This window comes from Neolamprologus multifasciatus, chromosome 11 (genome assembly GCF_963576455.1).
Source record: "Neolamprologus multifasciatus chromosome 11, fNeoMul1.2, whole genome shotgun sequence".
Taxonomy (NCBI): domain Eukaryota; kingdom Metazoa; phylum Chordata; class Actinopteri; order Cichliformes; family Cichlidae; genus Neolamprologus; species Neolamprologus multifasciatus.
In genome coordinates, this window is record NC_140449.1 from 26,627,259 (window position 1) to 26,649,416 (window position 22,158).

General features: G+C 41.3%; 1 protein-coding gene across 1 annotated transcript in view; it reads right to left on the bottom strand.

Moving 5' to 3' along the window:
* Positions 1–22,158, bottom strand: part of LOC146508644 (mannosyl-oligosaccharide 1,2-alpha-mannosidase IA) — a 203,492-nt gene that overhangs the window by 175,358 nt on the left and 5,976 nt on the right. The window lies entirely within an intron of this gene.

Below are 22,158 nucleotides of genomic sequence, written 5' to 3' on the forward strand. Positions count from 1 at the left end.
TAATATTACCCCGTTCTGTAAAAATTCTATTAACTTCTTGAACTCCAATAGCTTTGCAGCTGGAGAGCTGATTTATTTTAAAACAAAAATTCACCTTAAATAATCCTGTCAAGTCTGAGTGCTCACACATCACAGCTGGTAAAATTAAGCTTGCAGGTATAATAAAAATGAATGACAACCCGTTACAAATACTGATGATCTTACAAATACTAAGATCATAGTTAGAAAGCTGTCCTTCCTTTTTCCCCTTCTCTGCACAGGGAAAAAATAATTGCCGTGACATAACAATGATCAAATATGCACCACATTTTTGTAACATGGCACATATTTGGTGTGAACGTTTATGTCAGTTAAGCGTTTCAGGGTAGAGTAGTGACAGCTCATGCGCGTTATCAGTTAGTGCTGTAGTTTCCCGTTTCCTGACTAGATGACGTGTGGCTTAAACCACAAGTTGGTGACTAAAGTGCAGCTGCTGCTCAGCTGTGGAGCACAAAAAGCCTTCTCTCCAGTAGCACGCAACAGGCTAATTGGTGCTCAGCGGGGGGGGGGAGAACTGAATGCATCAGTGACGTCACCACAGGGGCCACGCGGGCCTCTGTGGGGTGATGCCTCTCACAGACCTGCTCCCGCCTCTATATGCCTACCCCTTTCACCACCAACTACTCCTCACCTAACACAATGTCTCAGTGAAAACTGAAGCCCATGACCTCAGTTATGGCAAAGAATGCTACTGTTTTCCATTTAGGGGGCTCTCTGGGTGAATGGCTCTCCTTCCCCACTTCTCTCAAAGCCTCCCAGAATCCCTTGCTACGATAACTAGGCTGTCACTCACCCAATTAGGTGTCGGGCCTGTGGAGAGGCCTCTCTCTGCGTCTTGTTTTTGAGGTATATGCCATGTTAGCACCCCTCCTAAGCTGACAGTAAAACAATGCCCGTCTTTGTTTGCCTCTCCACTTTTCATCAACGGGAGGTTGGGTGCCGGGGCATGAGCTCAGGGGGGAGGTGAGGATTCTGAAACAAGCGCAGCCTCTCCTCATTCACATCCGTGCCAGCTAGAGATATCTTTGGAGTGGTCTAAAGAAAGCAATGCTGTCTTTTGTTAAAGACAAAGACCAGCTGGATATCGCCGCCTGTTTTCCCTCCCCTGACCACTGAAGTCTTCTGTTGACTTACAAGTGTTGTTTCATCTTCTCAAGTCCCTTTTACAACTCCAGCTCTCCACATATCATTCATTCACTTGTTTTTCCTCTCCTGCCTTGATAACGTCTTTTATTGGAACTCTTTGTATTCTGTCTCAATCTCACTTCAGCTCAGTGTTACACCATTTCAGCCAAATAGCACATAAGTCTTAGACCGAATACCTTCAAACCAACAATAAAGGTAGATACTTAGCTGATGCAAGCATTTCTTTATTTATTGAAACAATAAGAAACAGATTTGTTGTATTAAACGTGGGGGTTACCAGGGAGGTCCAAAGTGACCCAGAAGATGATCAAAAACAGTGGTTAGTGTCTGGCTTTAGTTTTAGTGGAGGTCCAGATAAGTCAGAGGTGGGCAATTCCAGGCCTCGAGTGCCAGTGTCCTGCAGGTTTTAGATATCACCCTGGTTCAACACACCTGAATCACATGATGAGTTCATTACCAGGCCTCTAGAGAACTTCAAGACATGTTGAGGAGGTAATTTAGCCATTTGAATCAGCTGTGTTGGATCAAGGACACATCTAAAACCTACAGGACACCAGCCCTCAAGGCCTGGAGTTGCCCACCCCTGAGATAAGTGCACAAGTACAAGAAAAGTGAGCACAGGCATCACATAGCCAAAGCCATAGGAGAGGGGAAAAGGGAGCAGTCACGCTGATAAACCTCCAGAAATTACACAAAATTTGAAATTTTGTTTTAGCAATTGCTCACGTCACAACAGCAAATTGGATGAGTACAACAGTTCATATAAAGTACCAGGAGCTTATTAAACCACTGACTGATTATAAAGTATATTACAGAGCAGGAGTTCACAAAGTTTTAATGACTATATTCCAGCTTAAAGAGCCAGCATATGAATGAGTGGTACACAGTAAAAATGCACACATTAAAATCAATTTGTGGATTTTACTGGGTTTTAATCATATATGGCTTATATATTTCTTGACACCGTTATGTTAGGATGGTTTATTCTGTTGTCTGGGCTGTGTTATCATAATGAGTTAAATTATGGATGTTCGGAGTACTTCATAGTGTCCTTGGACCGTGCAAAATATTACCAAGATTGGCCTGCAGCCCACACTTTGAGAATTGTGATTTTTTTTCATATTTCCCAGATGTATCTTCATAAAATCTGTGTGCGATCTGTCCAAGTCTTTAGCTGTAGCAACATACTTAACTTATGACTCATACTTTAAGTGTTTTTAAGCATTATGGGGGATTTCATCAGGGCTCCACTGTATCCATTGTAAGAAAGTACAAAACGATTTTGCTAAATCTGCAGTTTCAGAGGTTTGTCTACCAACTTGTCACATTTCATTTCTGCACATTATGCACATACTAAGTAGGCAGTATATGAACTGGTTGCTTTTGGTCTGATGTTGTGTTCATACTGGTGCTGTCAGCCTTAATCTAGTTAAAATGAAGCTAACGCCATAACCGCATTAACGCAGTGAACCTCAGTTAGCGAGTTAACGCGGATCGCCCCGTGCAAGAGAGCTGCGTGGCGCTAACGCGTTCATGACGTGCAGCCTTCGCACTGGGCGATCCGTGTTAACGAGCTAACTGAGAATCACTGCGTTAATGCGGTTATGGCATTAATGTCATTTTAACGAGATTAACGCTGAAAGCACTAGTTCATACCTGACATTAACAAATCATCCTAACAACTGCAGCAGAGCATGGCAGTATAAACAACACTGGACACATACAACACAAAAAGCACACACACATAAAAAGAAACACAAAATTGTCCGGCTACTCCATTTGACAGACATGCAATTAAATCCACTTAGAGATATTCTGCTCCTGCTGGGGTGAAACAAGGTCCACGCAAAAATAAATAAAAGAATGGCAGCTGGCTCTAGTGAGAATAAAAGAATAAGCCACTATTCAGACATCCTAATTACACTTAGAAATGTGACGGTACTGTTGTGCCTTTTAGTGTCAAGGCCTCAAATAAAAGGAAAACAAAGAAAATAAGCAACTGGATTTATACTTGAAAACTCGATCAAAGGCAGGATGGAGAAAAAAGCAAAATAATGACAGGAACAAATGGATCAAATGTGTATATAGTGTAAATAAGGCGTACTATACCCGTGCCTCTAACATTTACATTCTCACCGACTATTTTTAGACTTGTAGCGAGCTTGGTCTTTATTTTCAACAATGTTGTGGTACAAACTTGACTGTTCTCTCCGTGTAAGCAGAGAATTTGCATCAATGTAAATCCCTCCTTTCTTATCCCCGTCTTTGTTCCTCGCTGCCAGTCATTCTAACTAGCCGAGTGCACCCCGTGAGCCTCGACAGGCAAATAGGCCACTTCACCTGCACTGCTACTGTAATTGAAAAGAAGATGAGCTTGTGCTGTGAGAACATCTCTCCCGGGCATGGCAGTCAAATTGGAAAACTCAACGATATGTCCAATGTATATGTTGCAGACAATTTGCATAAAGCCCCTTTTCTCACACAACTTGGACCTTCCTCAGTCCCCGGGGTGACAGTATATACCTGAACCCTCAGCGCAGCGCTCCAAATTTACTTAGAGCTATTGGCACAAAGGCAAAATAGATTCTGATACTTGGCAGGCTGAGCAATGTGATTAGTGTAGCTTGGTACCCTTATGAAACAAATCAAATATTCAAATTGTAGTTGGCAAGGTCAAAGTAGAGTTTCAGCTGAAGGAGAAAAGTCATTGAACTGAACCACAAACACATTTGTAGGTAATAATCATTTAAACGACCATTTAAATGTTTTAGTGGGCCACTTATCATTAAGTAAAACATTTCTGGGTGCATGTGAGTGTACACTTTCCTGAAGTCACACATGAGATGTGAGAATGGTCTCCTCAGCTTCTTTGTCTTGTCTTTGACAAAAATTTCACGCATGCCAAGGTAAAAAATGACTGCGTTCATTAGTCTGATTTATCTTCCCATTTCACCATGTAAAATATCATCGCAATCTGCCTTTTGAGCTTGAAAAGAATAAAACAGGGCACTAATGGGCCTCATCTGCATGACAGGCCTGGTCTCTTTTAAAGCTGCTCAGACTTATTTGAACTCGCATCTGCCAAGGGATATGCCAGTACACTCCAGAACAACACTTGCTTGTTAGGAAGACCCAGGAAGTACAGAGGCTAAAGGCACTTGATGTCATACCCCGGCACCGATCAATAGGTCACTCAATGCCCTGGATTCCTGGGCTAATCCTCGCAGAATTGAAAACATCACGAATAGGAAGTCAGTTTTAGCCACAGTGTGTTTGTGAGTACACCGACGCTGATGCTGCAGAGAGATTTGGTTAGGTGTGGCTCAACGGCACAAACTTACACTGCGTGTGTAAATGTTTTTTTAATACAGGAAGAAAAGAAAAAACAAAGTGAGAAGGACTAGAAATCCCCGATCTAATCGAAACCCAAAATGAGAAAAAGTCTGTTTGTGAAGCTGAAACGGTCACAAATAGGTGCACAAATTAATTAGTGAAGTAATCACTGAAAAGTAAGGGCTGCAACAAACAATTATTGTCTTCTCAATAAACCAGCATGGTATTTTCTAAAGTAGTCATTTGGACTATAAAGTATCCATCAGATTTTCCTAGAGCCAAAAGGTTTCAATAACTAAAGTGCTTGTGTTGCTGCAATTAGCTCTGTGCACTCAGGCAGGAGCAGCTCTGAAGCTTCAAGCTACACTAGTTTTACCCACATCTGTCACCCCATGAAATGCATTCAGTGTCACAAGGAGTCATGAAATCACTCTTGAAGTCTGGACAGCCACAGTTAGACAAGCCATCTGCTTGGGTGTAGCTGTGTCCCTTTATGGAATACATTTTGCCCAGAATTTAGCAACCAAATAACCTCAAATACATTCAGGGACCCATAAAAAGCTCAGTCTTTTATCTATAAATATATAAAATCTATTATATTTAAACCTGTGGGATAATGCAGAAGCTATTGGATATGAATTCAAGTGTTCACAGAGAGATGGGGTAAGAAAGGCATCCTGTATCAGCAACATGGGCAAAACCCCAGCAACCAATCACTGCCACAGTCCTCTCTCAACGCCCCAGAGTAAATAACCTGAGTATCAGCCGCTGACCTGACAGAAAAACGCTTTATTGATCCCCATAGCGGTCTTCCAACGTGGCCGTTTCGACACAGCAACCAGTGGGAAATATGTTAGATGTACTGAAGGGAAAACATACAGGAATAAGTCTTTGTACGTGTGCTTATGCTGAGCCAAAATGGTTTATTGGGAATACGAGAGATCAGATGATCCTGCCGAGTCATTCATTCTCAGACTTTGGTGAAGCACATGGGAAAAATCTTTTTTTTCCCCCTCCACATATTCAGTTTCTCTGGAATTGAAAATTAGGATAGAGCACGGAGGGCTTACTGAGCCGTCTCAGGGAAGCACATTCCTCTACCAAATAATAAAAAAACCCCCAATGAAAACAAAACAAAAGCCGGCATTTACGCTTCTTCTTCTATTCCATCTGCTTAGCTGTAATCTACAGGAGACCCCTGAAGTGAGACTGTCTTAGAAAAAAGCAAAGTGTACTTTTCAATACACCTCAAAGGAAAGTGTTATAAAAAAAAAACAAACACAACCGCGTGCTTCACCTGTTACGCTTTGCTCTCTCTTGCAACTGTACTCGTCATTTAAAAATCGCTTGTTTCTAGTTAATATTTCCCACATTCAGGCGGCATTAGTCAAAGTGAGAGGTGGATTGTCACGTCACGGCAGTCCATTAGGGACGCGCCATTTTATATCATCAGCAATAGCACTGGTGTGAATTTTTACGCGATGTGAAAATGTCATATGGTGGCGTCATTGCTATAGCAACGGCTATAGCAATAAAGACGAGCGCAGGGATGTTTCAGCCTCCAATCACAATTAACTCCTAAAAAAAGGAGCTACTTTAGCAGCTGCTGCTGGCACCTTGTTTCAATAGATTCCCGCTTCAATTTAAGAAGTGCCTCATCTGTGACAGCAGTTCATTGTAAGAGAAGGTAGGAAATCCCTTTTATGTATTTACTTAAACTTGTAAATGCTGCTGCCAGCAAGCTGCATGCATCAATCAAATCAGATATCTTGAAATATCATCAATGAACTTGATGCTATATTGCTCAGCCATACTGCTCGTGAATAAACTATCAGTAAAACCAGGACCTTTTCCCACTTTTTTAATGCCAAGGTGCTCATCGACATGCCTGGGATGGCAGAGCTAACATAAGGGAGCACAGTGTTAGCAAACAGAGCCGCATTCACTCATAAATCTCAATTGTTTTCCTTGTGTTGTCTAATAAAAACAGGCAGTCCTTCTTGCAGGCCGGAGAGGGGTGAATACAAAGTGCTGAAAAAGCACTTTCTCAGAGTCTCCTGGACTTTTGAAGTGCCAATAACAGGCAGTAGAAATTCCTCTCTCCAATCCCTCAGCTTTTTTTTTGTTTATGTGGAAGAGTGCGCAGCGACCTCTGACCGTAAATGTGCAGATGTTGACAGTGGGATAGAAGACAGACGACAGGCTGACACCGATAAGGTTGATCTCTGTAGGGAGGGGGGAGAAAAAAAAATACCACATCTGCTGAGTCCACTTCCTGTTTTCCTGCTTTCGACCTGGCAAAAAAAAAATACCTCAGCCAAAGTTTTCAGCCACTAAGCGAGTTTCACTGAAAAACTTCATCTGTTTCTCAGGGGCAGTTTCAGGGCATCAGGACTCACTAAATGTCTCTATAGCTCAGGGAAATAAGTCAAAAACACCTATTAAAATGAGCTCTGAGAATAGAAACACAAGAGTAGGCATTTTTATATTACTGTGCAAGGGAGGGTATTATTGAGCTTCATCACTGCGAGGATGACTGCACAGATGAGGATAAGCTGGGTGCTAGAGCCCACATACAGAACAAATATATTTTATATTATATATCTCCAATCCAAATGAGATATGATTGCATACAAAAACTGGTGCTCTGGCGGTCAAAAGCATTTAGAAGGTTACTGTTTATGAAAATGCATGTCAGGAGGTCGCAGGCAGCCCTGGGCACCAGTATATTAATGTCTATGTTCAAATGTTAAGTGGATGAAAAATGTGCTGACTCAGAACTGCTGGGAGAGGAAGTCAAAAGAGCGAGAGATCTGTGGCAAGAAGGCACTTCATCAATCTCTACAGCAAATGAAAGGGGGAAGTTTTGTTCTGTTTTTAAAAAGACGTGTTAAAGACGCATCACACTAAACCTCAACTAAACTGCAAGTCTACAGAAAAAAAAAGTTAAAAATCACATTCACTGGCATCGCTTCGTCCTCGTCTCCCACCTCAAGTTCGTCTGATTAATCTCCGTGTTGTTCATACAGCAATAACCTCTGTCATCATTCCAGAGCCACCAATTTGCACCTGCCCACCAGCTGTAACTATTAAATTTCCCATGTCAACTCATCATCTGATCCAGTCCTCCAAGCACAGCCAGCTGCTCCTCATTCCAAATATATAGCACACATATAAAGGACATGTATCAGTTACACTACATTAGATCATCAAGGTTACCTGAGTGTTCCAGTATTTAGCCCGATCTTCTCTTCTGATGCTGAGTTGATGTATTTACAGACTAAATAGATTTCTTTCTTTTGCCAACTATGAGGCCGTTTTTTGACATAAACCAAGATGTTTTTTTTGTAAACCTTCCATCTTCCAGTTCCACTGTTTCAATACTACTACTGATAATAATAATATAAATAGCTCAGTTATAAAATAGGTATTTCTCCACATTCAGCATTAAAATGGCAACAGCTATCTTAAGTGCCTTTAAGAAGAATCCTGTAGGACTACTCGACTCCTTTTTCATTTCAGTTTAATTACATGTTACATCACATAAAAGCAGTGACATGACTTAGTAAAGAAGGCATGTCTATATTAGCTTCGTAGTTTAAGCGTGCAGGATTTCTGGTTAAGAAAATAAAGGCTTTAAAAAGGTCCATGGCAAGAACAGCTCTTCAGTGTGGGCTTCCGCTTGGCTTTTCTCCAGTATTGTTCAGTCTATATTTTAGTGTCCAATAGCGTGGGAGGCAAAGCGGTTATTAATCAGCAGCCAGCTTCCCCTATCTAGGTCGTTATGCAGCATCCTACGTGCTGGAACAGGATAAGAGTTGGAGGTTAAGTTTATGAGCCCGGGGTTGAGGATGTTACTGTACAGATCCTGCTCGCTGTTCTTCTGGGCCGAGAGCTGAGACGCAAAAACGCTTCAAGGAGCAACAAGCAAAGCCATGATGGTGCATTCATATACATGCTGTTGGTTTTCTTTTATTGATTTTGTTCTCGCTGTGCGTGTTTATTTTTTGTTCTGGTGTGTACTGTAAATGTTAATGTCCCTTGAGGCAGCTCCGTCAGGAGTCCTACGACTTCTTGGGGTCAGAAGGTTCTGCGTTTGTTTTTAATGACTTTCGTATCCAAAGTTCATTTTATTTTGCCCTGTTTTTAATGCTCTGCTGTCTCGGCTCCAGGTGCAACATCAATAACATCATCAGCTACACACTGGATGGGCTTAAGTGCCTTTGAAGTCAGGCTCCAGAATTGCTCATAACTTCATTTAGGAGTTTGGCTTCCACAGCTAATTTAATTTGATGACCAAGTGTAATAACCTTGTGTGAATATCAACGAAATGCTCACAGGACTTGCAAGCCTCTTTGTTTTCCCGTTTCCCTGTATTAGATAGGTAGGCAGGAGTGACAAGCTCCACCCAAATTAGATTCATATCACCTTATTTGGTGACAGCAAGCAATTAAATTGCCTCATCATGTCTGCGCTTGCTGCAGCGCACAGCTGAGGAGCAAGCCTATCCCTTTGCAGCAACATGCAGAGCTGCCCTACCACTATCCCACTGGGTTACACATTTCTGACGGACACTGTATAACCACAGTATGAATCACTGTCACAATCACCATGGCCTCTAACCTGCAGTGTCTGTAAAGTATTCTAACACGAGTTCAGCTTGCCAGAAGAACCATCTGTTTCACTGGGCAGGATGACGGCAGTCGGGCAGACGTGGAAGAAACTCACTCGACAGGCACAGAATCACAACAGTGCAATTTTTCTACCACAGCGAGACAGACTACGCAACAAGCAACGGAGTGAAATTTAGAAAGACAGATGAAGAGAGTGCGGAAGGGACAGACAAAGAGAAAGTGATGTGAAATTCAGTTCAAATAGTGTGTAAGCAGAAGCGCAACACAACCAAAGGGCTGAAGGAGGAAATGGAAAAGGAGCCTTACAACCAGAAAGCAGAGACTCCCCTTAGTTCACACTTGCCATAAATTATTAATGCGAGCACAGAAGAAATGAGTTCAGCAAACAGGGAGGGGAAGATGAAGCGCCAAGTGGCAAGTCCCCCAAGATAACCTCCAAAAATGGACTAGTCCCAGGAGGCCAGAAGTGACAGACTGCACAAATGCATTAACACTAGATATAAGACATAGGGCGTAGCTTATGAAAAACAATGACTTCTTATGGGAACATTTTAAGCCACTTACATGAACATGTAATAAAAATACTAATGAATTCACGCTCACCTGTCGCACTAATTAAATTGAGCTATTCACACATATTCACACTCCAGTGGATACATCAGGGAGCAACTTAAGGTTCAGCATCTTGCCCGAGGATACTTTGGTCTGCAAACTGGGGCGGCCACCATTCGAACCAGCGATCTTTTGATTAATAGAGGACTTGCTCTAACTTCTGAGCGACAGCATCCCTAATGAACATGGTCTGGGATAAACATGGTCTGAGCTGGTACTAAAGGGTCCAAAGTGTGCCAAGAAAATATCTGCCCCACAACTACACCATAAGCATCCTGAACCACCAGTAACGGCAGGATGGATCCATGTTTACACATCTCATCAGACCAGGCAACATTTTTCAATCTTCTGTTGTCCAATATAGTTGAGCCTGTGTAAACTGTAGCTTTAGCTGTTGTTAGCTGACAGGAGTGGCAACACGTTTGGTCTTCTGCTTCAAAGTTTAACCTGTTGTGTGTTCAGAGATGCTCTTATGAATACGCTGATGTAACAAGTGGTTATTTGAGTTACTGTTGCCTAGCTCAAAGTGGCTCGCCCAGTCTCCTCTGACCTTTAACCCCAACATTTTCACCCAGGAAACTTCCCGTCACTTAATATTTTCCCTTCAGGGTCTCGAAAAGCGCTATATAAATGCAATCCATTATTTATTGGACCACTTTCTTGAAACTCTAGATTTGGTTATGTGGGAAAATCCCGATAGCTCAGCAGTTTCTGAAATACTCATCTCATCTGACACCAACAAGCATGCCACATTAAAAGTCTCTTAAATAACCTTTCTTCCCATTCCGATGCTCAGTTTGAACTTCAGTAGGTCATCTTGACCATGTCTACGTGTCTAATTGCATAAAGTAGCAGGCACGTGATTAGATATCTGCATTACCCGACAGTCGAACACATGTACCTAATAAAGTCGTCGTGATTGTAAATTGAACTCAATGTTCAAGCTTTTATTTTTCAAATGATTCATTTAAAAAAAACATCAAAACTCAGATTAATCAATGTGTGATTTTACTCCTGCTTTGAAGCAGCTGTTCAGCTTTGGGTTTTTAGTGGGTTTACATTCATTTTAGTCCTCACCCCCAGATGCAAGGATGGAAAACAACACCAATCCTCTAATGTGCATAGATGGATTATGGGTGCCAGACTGGTATGCCATAGGGGTAAAAAATGAATAATGCTAAACCTAGAAAGAAACACTTTAGCATTAATATTAATGGTGCTTTTTGTCACTGTGACAACTCCACCACTGTCAGCCTGGCCTGCCTGTGGCAGCCTGTGCCAAACATGAGCCCTCTGTTTGTTTAGGTTTGGGCTTTTCTGCTCTGTTAGCTCCTTTAGCACTGCACGTTCACCCGTGTGTCAACTCCCCTGCAAAAATAAGTCTGTTCGCCCTCGGCCAACAGACCCCTACATGTGGAACCGCACTGCTGTTACAGACTGTTTCACAGTAAGAACACAAGTATCCAAATCCTAGCCAGCTGCTGAAAGAAACACAAAACACAGATGACTCAGGGTTTTGTTTTTTTTAACAAGTTGTTCCTCTCATGCTGCATAAATTCATAATAATCGTGTTAATCTAACATGTCAAGCCCAATGCTTTTCATCTCAGTGGTACTCATTAGATGGTGGATGCTGAGCATTGAGGTCAACGTGTCACGTTAAACCCTTTTTTTTTTTTAACACACCAGCAGCCACAGCACGGCGACAGAATACAAATTTAAAAATGGCGATTTCTTCTTTTTTAACTGGCTGGATTGTTAATAAAACTAATTAAGTGATACCTATTTGCCTCCTCGCTATTTTCAATTACACATGTGCATGATACGACATTACATTATAGGCCACAATCAGATATGAAGCTTTCATTTCCAGCAGTGATTAAAACACTTTTGTCAGGTGTCAAACTATAAAGTAGATAACAAAAAAAAATAAAATAATTGGACCCTCGTGCCACTCAGAGCCGTGCATCCCCCAAAATGGATATCCTTTTTTAATTAAGTCGCTGTGGAAATTGAATTTTTTTTTTTGCAGGATATGCCATTTCTTCCTTCCGCCGCACCTCTTGAGCACGCTGCCTTGAATAACCATCTGTAACCTAGATTTCATGCATGCTCTGCTCCCACACCAAATACCTCTCTAAATATCCGATTCCATCACAGCAAGACGGACCAACTGCAGCAACCTGAGGATCAAGCAGGAAAAGTACTGCTCGCCAGTGATATTATGTCTGCGTATATTACAACACCTTTCATCTGAATGTATGAAATGCATAGAAAAAAAAAGCATTTTCGGGTGTTTGTGTGGCTAACAGGTTAAAGTGATATGATTGGGAGCAACATGCTTTATTCCCAACAAGCAACAATATCGACAAAACTAAAGCAGCAGCCAAAGAAGCTGCCTCAAGGCAGACTGATAGCCCGTTTCCACCAACAACATTAAAGGAAGTAGCCATAATGAGCAGATTAAACTAGATCTACACGCATTTCTCTTCCTCTTCCCTTCTTCCTTTGAAGCCCAAGTTGAAAAAAGAAAAAAAAACTGGGGGGTGAGAGGTGAGTGGGGCTATGATCCTGAATAATCTGGCTAAACAGGAGATTAGTTTCATATTATATGCATGGTGAAATGTCTTGCTGAGGAAAAAGCCTTCAGGACCTTTTGCATCTTTGGAGGTCGACGGGCTGTTTTCTGACTGTATGTGCTTACCCCAAATGTCACGTAAAATCCAACTGCTCTCTGCCTTGTGTGCCCCAAACTATTCTACAGACTTATACTTGTTTTAAAAATAGTTAATTTATAGAATTAATAAATTAATTAATATCATTAATTTATGTTTATATCTAAAAATATAGAAAATAAGCAGAAGAAAGAACAGATGCTGAATGGCACCATTAGATTTAATTCACTCCAGTCAGCATATAGTCACCTCTTGTAAAGACTCAGTGGGCCTCAGAGGTCCTCGAGCAAACTGTGCTTAAAGCAACACACACACACAGGCCCGCGCACAGGCATACACACTCAGTGGCTGTTGTTTTGTCCGAGCCTCCTGCTGCTGATTCTGCTTGCCTCGACTCTTCAGCTAATGGTCACTGCAGAATTAATTGCAAGCATCCATCTCATTTTACTTGGAAAACACAACACCGTAAGCCTCCCACGGACTCGCATACATGCATTTTGTGCTCTGTACCCCCTCGAGACGGATCTGTTTTTCATTCCCAAAACTTTTTCCATTAGACTCAGTCCTCCGCTGAGAGCCTGGAGTTTTGGAAGAAAGCAAGCACACAGATGCTTCACATTTCATCTACAGGGTGAATGCAGCGCACTGACAAGTGTTAGAATAACTTCCAGATATAGTAAAATAACTCGAAACATCTGTGATTCCTTAAAGCTGATCTCAGAATGAGAGAAAACTAAACCTACATAAAATTAAAACTGAAAAACAAAATACATGAGGAAATGCCAAAAAGTTACAAAACAAGTCCTCCATTCGCTCGATTGGCTCCATTTCACAGCTTCACACCTTGACCTGCTGTATTTGTCATACCTGTGTACTCAAGTTTTCATTTTTTTGAGGTTATGAGCACTATTGCATGCGTGTTCACATTTACTCATATAAAGTTGTGGCTTATCTGGCAAAAATCTGTCTTGTTTAGTCTTCCTGATCATCCCAGAGCTCGTGTTTCTCACCCTAATAAAAGATGAGGTGATCAAATTGCCATGTGCACTGACCAGCCAAAAGAACGGCATTAAATTCCCTCAATACAATGTTCATCTGGGAAACACCCACCTAAACATCACTGCAAAGAAAGCGACCCCTCCCCCAAAGACAACAGCTTACCCCAGTAAGACAATGCATATAACGACACCACAAAAACAACTTGGGAATGCCTCAAAGAGTACAAGAGCCATAGGCGTTTACTGGGCTTTGACTTTTGTTTGGTCTCCAAAATCCCCTCGCCAGATCCCAATCTGACGGAGCATTTGTAGGATGCAAATAAGAAGCCTGACTCACTGAGGCAACATCCCACAATGCACAGGACCCGAGAGAGCCAACAAGGGGGTGTATATACAATATTAAGCAGGAGGTATTAATGTTGTCACATAACTGATATGAGCCACAGGCTGTTCCACAAATATAATTCTCTTAACTCTAAACTGAAAAGCAGATTGGCTGACCTTTGGTTTACAGCTTCAGGTTTGTTGCACTGCTGACTATCTTAAACTGTAATGTCAGACTGTACTGACCCTGTTGCAGTGACCATGTTTGTCACTGCAACAGGGTTTAAAAAAAAACAAAAAAAAAAAAACCCAGAAAATATTACAGGAAAGCAAGAACACCAAAGGTTTGCTTATTTGAACAAAGGGGAAAATCTGTGGCTACTTTTCAAGTAGCAAATAATTAACACTAGAGGGAAAAGCTGCATTTATATTCCAACATGTTTTGTGCTACTTTTAAACAGTATTGAGCTCAAGCCTCAAGTGCATTCAGTATTTGAATATTAGATATTTTACATGCATGCGAGCAGCACCACACTCCCTAACCCTTTCCCATTTTTACATTACATCAATAAAAAACAAGCGTCACTCCGACCTGAAAGTTTGCAAATTCTCATACCAATTAATCTCCAATAACAACCGATAGTTAAGAGACAAGGTCTTCCTGATTTGCTTGGGACCAAACACAAATAAACTGAGCTGTTGCTAAGTCACAAGCCTGCGTTCAGATAGAGAACTCATGAGGTTCGGGCACACGTCCAATCTCAAGGCCGGACTGACTGGGAATACACACTCATGCTGTTAAAACTCAGTAAATTATTCATTCACGTCTAAAAGGCAGATTTCATTAAAATTTCCCAGCTTAGACATATTGCACTTTGTCACAATTAAGGTTCTTTTATGAAATGTGTGTAATTTATATTATGATGTTGAAAATTGCTGCCGTGTCATTACTGTGTAATCATTTTCAAAATGCACGGTGAATTCGAGTAAATTAAAAGTAGCATGATCTCAGCCAGCTATACTGTTTTTTTCCTCCCTTGTAGGCAAAAGACAATCTTCAGCTCGGTCACCCAGAGATGTCATTAGAAGAGTTGTTTTCCTTTCTATCTTAATTCCATTGTGTGTCTGGAAGACCACGACAGACGAGATAATGAGAGAGTGGATGAGCAGGCTCAGATCTTCTGGGGGAGGTTTAGCTAGCAGCAGGTTTCCACTGTAACGGTGGGCCAAATTAACTGAGATGGATCACTGTTAGCACATAAAGTCTGAAGTCTAATTAGATCATCTGCATGACTCTGAAGCACTGTAGTACAAACTTAAAGGACTAAGGTGAAAACTGACTTTCCTCACAACGGGCGCCGATTATGCGACTATGCACTAAGTGGCTTGTTGACTGGCTGGCAGATTCTGTGCAGGGTTGCAATTAATAAGTATGTTTCATTGGTTAGTTTGTTTGTTTTTTTAAATATAAAATTAGTTTATCTTTAAAATTTAAAGAAAAAAAGCCTATCTGGTCGTTTGAGGGCTCACAGTTGGAAGCCTTTGGAAGTGTGCCAGTTAGCCATGAAAGCTGAACAGACGCCATACAACTTTTATCAGCATTGTACAATGTTTTGACTGCAGCAGAACACACAAGTTCTCCACTCAAAGATAGATATTTTTTTAAAAAAGGAGGCATATCGGTGTCCTAGATGCTGATTAAACTGTTACTTTGCATGGCTCCAAAGATAAAACTGCAGTCCTGGCTTAAATTAAATGGATGCATGCACATGTGGGACATTTACTAATGGACATTTTTATTTGACTTCATCTTATATTTGAGCTTTTACTGGTCAGCAGTTATGAATTTTTGCTGTAGCTACTCTGGTTGTTTTAAATGCTAGAGTAATACTAAGGTTAGTGAGATTTAAGGTTGCACGATTTTGTTTCAGTTCCTGTATTCGAATATAAGGAGGGGCAAAAAATAAGAGAAAACCTCTGACATGTACAGAGAGGACAGACTCTTTTATGCTGTAGGAAAGGTTTTGTGTAGATTGTTTGGGTCTCTTTAGAAATATGGGTTGCTGCATGTCAGTGCAAAGTTGCTCTAAGCGATCAACCTTCTTGTGTGATGAAACATTTCTGTTGTAAAGGGTGTGATCTCTTTCAGGATGACAAGTCACCGAAGAGTTGGATGACTATGAACAACAGTTACTCATATTCTACGAGCCACTGGCATCAATAGTTCTCAGTGTAACCTAACACATATGATCTAAACCAGCATGTTAGACCGTCCTCTCCGCCATGATCACTGAAATACCAAAGAGACTTGGAGAACTGATGCAAAGACCACCAAAGTTGTTTTCTAGGCAATGTTCAAGAAACTTTTTCTCTTTTCCAGGTATGAATGGCCAGTTTAAGGTCATGCCAAAGCATCTCAGTTGGATTAAAGTCCAGACTTTGACTAGGCCACTCCAAAACCTTCAATTTAGGCATGTTTTTGCTCTTTGTTCTTCTTAATAACCAAAGTGTACTCGAGTTCAGAAAACAATGGTCTGATGGTTGGACACTGACTTTCAGGATTTTCTAGTAGAGAGCAGAATTCAGTTACTGAAAATCGTCCCAGTCCTGATGCAGCAAAGCAGTCCCAGACCACCACACTACCACCACCATGTTCGACTTCTGGTATGACGTTCTTTATGAAATGCTATGTCAGGTATATTCCAGACATAACTTGATGCAAACCTTCCAAAAGGGTGAACCTTTGTCTCGTCCTGTCCACAGAATATTTGCCCAAAACTCTTGGGGATCATCAGGATGTGTCTTTTTTTTGGCAAATGTCTCTTTCTTATTTATGAATCATGAACTCTGACCTTAACTGGGAAAAGTGAGGCCTACAGTTCTTTAATGTTGTTGTGGGTTAATTTTTTCCTTCTGGATGAGCCATCGATGCGCTCTTGGAGTAATTGTGGTCAGACAACCACTGCTGGGAGGGTTCACCAGTATTCAAAATTTTCTTCATGTGTGGATATTGGCTCTCACCGCGGTTGAGTGGAGTCCTGAAGAAACGGCTGTGATATTCTTTACAGTCTGATAAATGTCACAGACTTTCATTCTCAGCTGTTTCATTAGATCGTGCCATAATGTGTTGCTTTTTCAGATCTTTTAATCTACTTTACTTTGACAGAAAGGTTTGTTTTAAGGGATTTCTTAATTCAGCAGGTCAGGCAGTTTTCAGACCTGGATCCGGCTCCTGAAACTGAACTCAGCTTTCCAAAGAAACATAATTAATCACGATGAATTCATGAATTTACAAGGAGGAGCAATTACTTTATCACACAGGGTCAAGAAGGTTTGAATAGCTCTTTACTCCTAATAAAAAAAACCATCATTTAAAAGCATTTTGGATTTTCTGAGGCATACGAGAATGACGCAAATATATTTTTACCCTACTGTAATGTATTGTTTCTTCAGAAGATGCAGCTGTAACTTCTCTGGTGGTTTACAAATAGTACACGGGGCTTTGTTAATAAATGGGAAGTTTTAAAATAGCACAGCCTATTCATTCTCACACTACCGCATTATTACACCAGTCTCAATTCAGCATTAGAGGGAATTTTGCTCACGTATAACATACATGTTATTTCTACAAAAGCGAAAGCCAAAGTGTTACTTTTTCTCCGGAAGCTCAACACAGACCAATTTGTTTTTCCTCAAGTTGAGCACGATGCCCCGTATCCTCGAGCTGTCACAGTTGATTAAGTGACACGACACATCTGGAGTTCTCAAAAAAAAAAAAAAAAAAAGGAAAAAGAAAAAACGTTACCCACATTCACTTCCGAAACTGGATGAGGAGTTACACCCATTTCCTGTTGTCGAAGCTCTCTGTATCATCACCCACCCTTCTCTGAATGACAAAACAAAAAGTTCAGAGTTTCTTTCTCTGGAGGTAATAAAAAAAAAAAACCCCAACATAAAACAAAACTTTGACACTGCCTCACAAATGGGCTTTGAATTTAAATTAAAGCAGACAACAGATTAAGTTAGAACATCACACGAGAAAAAGAAAGTCGTTTTCAGGATATTAAATGTTTAGAAAGATTATATTGAGAGAGTATATTTACTCAACACTTACATGTTATGGGGGGGTTCTAGCTGTACTTTTTAAGTAAACGATTTCTGTCAATAGCAATTTTGAAAAGCTCATAAATGTTCCCTCTGTGGCAGCTGTCCAGAACAGGAGTACTTTGAGTGATATTTCGCTGAGCACTGACAGTTCAATTTCAACTGCCTTGGTCAAGATAAATATCTAAGAGACTCGGAGGGTTTACTTAATCTAAAAATGCATCACACGGGCGCATCTCTCCACATCAAGCACCGTCTGTTCGGTGCAAGAAATATGATGAAAAACCTTTGTCCTACACTTCTCATCCGATTAATGATTAACAGACTGGTAGTGCTCGCATGCACAAACAGTCATTAGCAGACTAACACATCAGTTTGTTTTTAAACTGCCTTTCCACAGACTTGTGGATGAATGAAAATTGCAATTATCTTGCAAGCCTATCATCCAACCTTGATAGAAAAGAAAGAAATCTATATGGGTCCCTAATGAGCACTGAGCACCATTGCTGTCATTTGATTAGGGGCTTAATTGTGATAATAATGAACAAATACACCCGGCTCTGGCTAAAACGGTCTTGTAAGCATTCAGCTAATTAATGGCAATTTGCCCACTGATGCCAATGAAGAAGAAAATCGCTAGGGAGACACATTTTCCCCATTCAACCCACAGAAAACTAGACAGCACTGTGCTGACCGTGAAGACGCTCTAGCAAACTTTCCACAGTAACGTATTGTTCCCGCCGTGGCAGAAAACATGAGCCTGGCCAACAAAAGTTGATGCTGTCTTCTGTGCATCTGGCTAAATTGTAGGTCAAATGCTTGACAGCATTATTCAGCCATCTTGAAAGTAGGCTGAAACCATGTCACAACACAACAACAACAATGCAGACAGGCCAATCTGCAGCGACAGTAGCCGGGTAGCTCACGCTGGCTCTCTGGTGATGCAGAGAAGGGGATGGTTGGCAGAGCTCTGGCAGTAAACATGCCCGAGGACACACAGCCGAGATGCAAGGAGGAAGAACACAGTCAGTGACAGCGCTTTCTAAAATGAAGAAAATCACAAGTACACAGACGACAAAGACAGACGAGATAAGGACGACATATGAGGGTAAGCCAGGTCCTTAATGTCTATACCCTGTGAACATAGCCATCCATGTTGTTTCTGACCAATTAGGCAGGCATAAAGGCAAGAGACTGGAACTCAGCTGGGGGCTCAAAGAGTCTGCTGGTTACATCTAGGCCACTCTTCCCCACTCCTTCTTTCCCATTTGTTGAATCTGCCTGAGCAGCAAGGCCAAAGAGGGAACGTGGGGGTTAGAAGCGGTGGGGGCAATTTCATCCGGCACCTAGCAAAGGACATCACGCAGAGTCTGCAGCAAACAAGGCCAGGGCCTGGACCCTTCATCTTTGCAATTTTCTTCATCTGTAGCACACGCGCACGCACGCACGCACGCACGCACGCACAATGGCCAAAACTCAAGGAGGCTGAAAGCATGTGTGCAACAAGAAGATTTTTGCCACGAGGGAGTGCTTTTGAAAGAAGACGGCAGTCCACATACATTCACAGAAATAGCAACAGTCACAAAGGCTGCTTCTGTCATCCTTTGTTGTTATTATGGAGCTAATAATGTCTGCCAGAGCAGTCAAAGAGTGCAGATAATGGTTGGGAAAACATGATTATACGCTCTTATTTATTTAAGCCTAAAAGTGGTGTGAGACTATGATGTATGATCATGATATACAACATGATATATGACTTCTGTTAGAAACTGGGAAGTTTTGGCCTTATCAAAAACCTACTGCCCCAGGAGGGAACACCATGGAGCATCCAGTCAGGGAAAAAAAAAGTGTTTCTCTGCTGTAATCACAGGCCTTCAGAAGCCAGGATTAAGATATATACACACTATGACCTCATTATGTCAGCAACGCTGTGAACTCAGGATAAACGAGCTTCCATGGAACTTATTGCAACATCACAGCAATGGAACGGGTGATGGTTTAAAAAAGGTTTTTGGACCGTGTAACAAAATCTGAGTAAAGTGGAAATTTACTTATAAGAAAGACACACGACTGCTGACAAGAGCACAGCTCCGCTGTTTGAGTACGGAGTCTAAGTGCGGCATAAAGTGGTCCCAACCTTAAGTCATGACAGTCTAGTTTTTCTGGTAACTGATATAATACCTGTAGGCTATAGTAAACATTGCCAGCAGGACTTTGAACAGCAAACAGACAGGCAGATAAAATGTAAAAGCTTGTGCAAATGTGGACAGGGACAAATGACAAGAAGGTTGGGGGGATAACAGCTGGATTTTCGCTCTGTAACAAGTGAAAACATCTGCAAACTGTTGACCAGGCCACATTATCAGGAAAGTCTAATAGCTGTGTGCGATTTCAACTGAAAAACATTTTAAAATGGACAGAACCGAGCGGTCGCACAACCACACACACAAAACGCTGTAAAAATACCATACCTAAACTGCCCTATTATAAAATTCTGGATGAACATGTGGACTTTTTAGCCCCTCCCTTGTCAAATAATCCTCCACTTCCTGTTGTAATCTAAACCAACACACACTCAAAGACACGCAGTGCATGGAAAAGCAGACGCGAAAACAAACAAATATACTTGTACAAAGCAGCCCATCTGCACATCTTAGCCATCTACAAAGCGTTTCGTTTGAATGCCCTGTACGAGAGATATGTACGTACACACAAGCACACTCACACACAGAGACACACACACCTCTTGAAAAGCATGCCTAAACAGAGAAACTTTCCCTGAAGCTAGTGCCCTCACCACAAAGGAAATCCAGGAAGAAAACTGCCATGAATGCAAAAGGATGGAAGCTAACATCTCCCTCTTTTTACGTGCATCCTTCCTTTTCCACTCTCCATTTCACCTGATCACTTACTTCCTGCAGTGATTGCCTGGGGAAAGACCTGGTGCCGTGTAGTTTAATAAGCTTTTATCACCTACAGAAAAAAGCAACTCTGGTGGCTCTGATGGGGGAAATTTTTCCCTGACGTTTCTCTATCTCACCGTTATTCCCAATGACTGTATATATATGCATGTGTTTTCTACAATCATTGGTTTTCCTGCAGAGCACACGTTTCCTAGACAAAGATAGGTTGACCTTTAAGGTCATCAGCTGTGGATTTAATGCCCAACTGTCGAAAACTGTTTTAAGTTGTGTCCCTGCAGGCGACTCATTATTCAGTCCACTTAAGGCTACACAAGGAAAGCAACTGCAATAAAAGAAACGAATCATCGCTGCATCACATTGGTAGAAGATGCAGAATAGCAGCATGCTGACATTTTCTCCCTTAGACATCAAGCATCATATTTAAAAAGGTATGCTTGATTACTAGTACTCATCATTTTATTTGTGTACAATGCACGGGGATGACAAATTGTACATTGATGCAAAACAAAGGCAAAGAAAAGTATTCATGTTTGTAAATTATTAAAATACCAAAAACCCGCTTTGAACATTTAGTGGAAAGTGGCCGTGCATTCACAACTACAACCGGCATCGTGCAAATATCTGCGTTTGCTTGGTCGTTAATTAACAGGTGCTGTTCTGTGATACTTTGAGTTTTCATCTAATCAGACTCAGTATGCAGTTTAAATAATCAGCAGCTTAGATATTTAATGTTCCTCTATAAACACTCTGCAAATGTCATCTCACTACTATAACTGAGTGTATCGTTTTTCGCTGAAGCTTTTGCAACGCAAGGTTATGTCACATGATCTCAATTTAGTTTAACACCGCCAACACATTGGTGACTTTGCAACAATCTTCTATGAAACAACAGCAGGAGACTTTCAGTATATCCAGCAGTGAGCTGAAATGTGACAAACCTATAAGAATAATGAGTCACAACCATATTGACTGCTTGTAAGTGAGCAAAAATGCCTTGATAGACAAGTGGGTGGAACACAAGCCCAGATGCAGTTTCAGGTTCCCTAGATTGATTCACAACCAGAAATGTTGTGTCTTTCTCCAGTATGATGTCTAATATTTTTGTTCCAAAATGTTCCAATGTAGCCATCAAAGATCTGTCCAAGACTTCCTGACTTCATTGTTTAACCAGTGCTAGTTATTTAAAAGGAAAAAAAGTGACCAGGTAGCCAGCGCCACAAATCCCATCCCAACAGATTCTGCATATTCACATACAGATTCTATTTATGGAGATTAGGTAAATAATGGATCACTTTGCTTGCCAGGCTTTGGTGTTGTCTCACTGCATTAACCGGTGACTAAGTAGCCCAGAATAAAACCCACTAAAAAAA